This window comes from Sinocyclocheilus anshuiensis, unplaced genomic scaffold (assembly GCF_001515605.1).
Source record: "Sinocyclocheilus anshuiensis isolate Anshui unplaced genomic scaffold, SAMN03320099.WGS_v1.1 scaffold191, whole genome shotgun sequence".
NCBI lineage: Eukaryota > Metazoa > Chordata > Actinopteri > Cypriniformes > Cyprinidae > Sinocyclocheilus > Sinocyclocheilus anshuiensis.
Genome location: NW_015549570.1, coordinates 229,178 through 233,818, shown reverse-complemented (window position 1 = coordinate 233,818; position 4,641 = coordinate 229,178). Strand labels below are relative to the sequence as shown.

At 40.0% G+C, this 4,641-nt stretch overlaps 1 protein-coding gene across 2 annotated transcripts in view; it reads right to left on the bottom strand.

The window, feature by feature from the left end:
- LOC107657340 (protein inscuteable homolog) overlaps positions 1–4,641 on the bottom strand; it is a 147,374-nt gene that overhangs the window by 117,299 nt on the left and 25,434 nt on the right. The window lies entirely within an intron of this gene.

The following is a 4,641-nucleotide window of genomic DNA, read 5'->3' as shown; positions in this document are numbered from 1 at the left end:
CCTTTGTCAAACAACCAATCACAGTTCGTTTCATTCAGCGGCACGTTTCGGGGCGTGGAAATGTTGCCTCAATAACAGACCGGTGTGTAACTCTCGGACGTATTTGAAAGATTCTGTGCCGCAAACTTAAATATTTTACATACTTTGAGAATCCAGCGTTTAGTTGATCCTGATAAGCGCTCGTCGTCACAGTTGTAAACACGACGGCATTCTTCTTTCGTAAGGGTTTGGCATCATGGTATCTTTGTTTCCAGCGGAACGTTAAAGAACTTGACACACACGTCTCCCGGAAATCCTGTATAATTCAACAAATCCGATGACGACTTCGAAACTCCTGAAGTCTTTCCACTTTTGTGTGCTAATGACGGGAACAAACAAACACGCTTGAGAAACTCCGTTGCTGCCTTGGAAAAACAAATTGCATCCACTTTTCACATAACACTGAATAAGGTTATCTTTTCCTCACGTCCAAAAACACACTCTTTAGAGATATTAGGCTTGTTCGACTTTATGCGCCGCCGCAAAGATCGGCTGCCGCCTGTCAAAAACAATGCATTCTGCCACCTGTCAAAAACAATGCATTCTGGTTACATTAAAAATGCTTTTGTCCAACTTTGATCGGCGCTGCAGCCGCCCTACGATCACATGTGCATTCAAAGTATGACGACACACTTTATTCTCATTGGTTAGATTCTGTGATGACAAGCACGATGTGTGTTGCATATTCTAGAGAAGCAGCCAGAGACTCACCGCGCCTTCAAAATAATCCAACTGAGGTGCGTAGACCAAAAAGTTTCCCAAAGGAGAAGAGCTTGAAAAAAGTCCACACACTCAAACATCAAAGAGTCACAAGCGAGATAAAAGCAATATAAGCAATTTACTGAGTGAAACAAGGCAAACGTTTCGGTCACATGTTGACCATTTTCAATGCCAAGCTAAGCTTGCATATTCTAACCATTCAATTCCAATGATGCTCACAAATCTGTTTTTATAACAGTAAAAGCATTTTTTAGGTAGTCGCACTGCTATATTGAGTCATGTTCAAAAAACACTGATGAAAGCATATACACCCCCACTTAATTTGTATTTAAATAGCATATGTTAATGTTTAACTCATTCATTAACAAATGGCACTGTATTAAGCAGTATAAAAGTGTTTCTGCGCATGAACTAGCACAAGCATTTAACTGAAAACAACTTAATGAGCCCAAGCAACACAGATAGCCTTAGCAACACGCATGTTGCAGATAACCTGAGAGCATTAAATGGAACTTAGCTTGTGAAGACGTTCGAGAGAGTGAAACATAGCAGCTGTGAAGTGGATGCTTGATCTCTTGATATCCTTCTTGGTGATGAAGTTCCCATCTGAACTTGTTCTTGAGTCAGTCACATAACTCGTGGAGTCCATGACAATAATGTTGTGATGCGTGAAATAATGCTAACTCAGTCACTTCCGAATCAGTCAGCTTATAATCAATGCTGTGAATTCACATGTTCAAGTTAACGAACTTGAATGAATCGGAGGTGAGACCATTGGGGAAGCGAATTCCACTTCTCTAAATTCCCGATTCCTAGTGATGATGGTGTTTTGTCTGCTGAATTCACCATTTAATTAGCTATTGAGCAATGCGAAAACTGCTGATAATACTGAGGGACCTTATATATGAATACTTAGATAGGTGTCGTATTCCCATAGGTTGATGGGGATCAGCTGAGAGTCAGCTGATGCGAGCTTGACTAACGTGACCTGCCAGAACTAACGCTACGCTAGAATTTATATAGTACTTATGAAAGCCTGTCTGCCTTTAGAGAAATAAATTACTATGCCTCTAAAATTGGCTGGAGGGTTGGAAACAGCATTTGAATGGCATGAAATGTAATTTATGGATTTGATCAGCTTGGGTCAGAAAATACCAAAATTATTTCTGAGTGACTGACTTATCTACAAATTGCACAAGAGATGCTATAAAGCAACCCAAAAAACTCTGTTGTGGAGATCAGTGTCCAGAACAGGGATTTTTCTGCTGCTGATGACTGCATGATGGAGCAAAGGAACCAGAGTCAAAAATGATTCAGCTACACCAGACAGGACTTGATCTAGACACATACTGGATAACATCCTGAATAAACCTACCAGATCTAACAAAAAATACAGGTAACACTTTTTATAAACTCAGATAAAGTTAGAATTACTGATGACTTTTTGATAGTAAATAAGGTAGTTGTAGTAGAAGTTATGTTTAGGTATAGGGTTAAGGGATCTAAAATATGATCATGCAAAATAAGACATTACTATGTGCTTTATACGCATATAAACAGCCAATATGCTGCAATATAAGCAATGTGCATGCTAATAAGCACTAGTTGCTTATTAGCATGCACATTGCTTATATTGCAGCGATATTATTAATAGTGAATAGTGTTCCCTAATCTAAAGTATTACCAAAATACAAGTTCAAATGCACTATATCAGGTAAATGCATTTAATGCTTGCATAGCCTAATGAAGGAAAATAAATGATTTGCTAAAAAATGTTTTGATATAAAATGTGATGTTTACCTACTAGCTTGTTATTCAGTTCATTACATTTAGCAGACTAAATAGGTCGCATAGAGTAAATTACATTGTATTACTTGAACCTGGGCAAATTAATTGTCAGTCACAGAGCCTAAAGCTTATTGGCAGTTTAAAACGTCATTGTCCAGCATGATCACAAATTGGCTTTCCAACTAAGGTAAATCAGTATTTATATGGCTTAACAGTAGTGCTTTTATCTCTCATACGTGTCCTGCAACAGAGCAATAACCAGGCGGTCACCGTAAATAGACTTTGTAATAGCTAATTATTAGGTTATAAATAGTGTGCTGAACAGAACATTCCAGGGCCCGCCCCGTTCATGGGCGGGCACCTCTCTGACCTCAGCAGTGGACAAAGATTAGACCTCATTCAAGAGGAAGACCTCTGGTACCAAGCCCAGGAAGGACAGGACTTTTCATTGACCCACATGCAGTTTCTGCCCTTCAGCCATCTAGAGACTAGGCCAGGTTTTGGCCTGTGGCCACCATATAAATTCCTTAGGACCTCCGGATGCAGCAGCAGTGGGTGAAACAAAGAGAGATCACACAGATCCATCCAAATCCATTCATAACTGTGTTTTCAAACCTTAAAACTGATGCAACTACAACATACCCATTTCATAATTATTCAGAGAAATAAGTAGCCTATTCTCAGTGACAGCGGTGTGTAGTGCAACATCTTACACAAATTCAGCTGTTAACGAACAAATGAATGCATGCATGACAGTTTGATCAAGTTTGGACTTCATGCATTCAAAACATTGCCACAGGTATTCTGGTAGTGGTTTGGTAAGTGAATAATAATGCATCAGTAAGTGACACTGTCTTTTTGGACTATACAAATAAATTCCACAGGAGGAAAGAAGGGTGGGCCACACCATGACAGATACCAGGTATGCACAAAGTCCTCGTCCAGTGGGACAATAACAGATGCAGCACATCCTGAGTCTCCATCCCAGAGAGACAAACACGGACTGACCAAGTCTCTGGCCCAGAGAGGAGAAAGTCCTAACCTATGTGAACTGTGCTGGCAAAATGAGTCACAATGAGCAAAAATATCCATTAACAGACCTTTAAAATGGTGTATAATTTGTTGGAATCAAACGAAAAATGAGTGAGCTACACCTGTTTGAAGTCGATAGAGTCTGTTTTGAGAAAAAGATTTAAAGTTTTTTGAAGGTTACAAAGCAAAATCAGCTAGCAATGTTGCATCTTTTCCTCCAGTTCATTTCTTAAAGGGGTCATATGATGCGATTTCAATTGTTCCTTTCTCTTTGGAGTGTTACAAGCTCTTGGTGCATAAAGAAGATCTGTAAAGTTGCAAAGACTAAAGTCTCAAATCCAAAGAGATATTCTTTATAAAAGTTAAGTCAGCCACACCTACCTAAAATGCCTAGTTCTAACACGCCCCCCACATACCTACATCACAATGTGGGAAGATTTGCATAACGCCACCCAAATGTTCACGCAAAGAAAGAAGGCGTAACTTTTATTCTCGCTGTAGTATTGTTGCTGCCGCCGCCATGTCGTGAAGACACTGTGTGTTTCGTTGTGAAAGAGGAACTACTTTGTTTGGTCTTCCAAAAGAGGACACGACTAGAAATCAGTGGTTAAGTTTACAACACTGTTCCAGAACAGTTCAACCCAAATATTCAGATGTGTGCAACGCATTTTATGGAGGACTGTTTCCTGATCCTGGGAGAGTAGACTACAACGCCGGCATTTCTCCGATCACAAATGCAGACATGGTTTTATGTTTACGAGGCGCGATGCAACGCATAAAAAGATAGTATAAGTCATTATAATCCATAATTATGTCGCCACTGAATGCAACAAATGCCTCGTTTATAATGGCTTTTAATGTTTTTGAATCATCGCTCCGGCCTGACAGGGCATCATCACAGTATGGTGAGGGGTGTAACATTTCCATCACATGCTTGAGGTATTCGGCCAATCACAACGCACTGGATAGCTGGCCAATCAGAGCACACCTCGCTTTTCAGACCGATGAGCTTTGTAAAAATCGACGCGTTTCAAAAAGGCGGGGCATAGAGGAGAAACAATA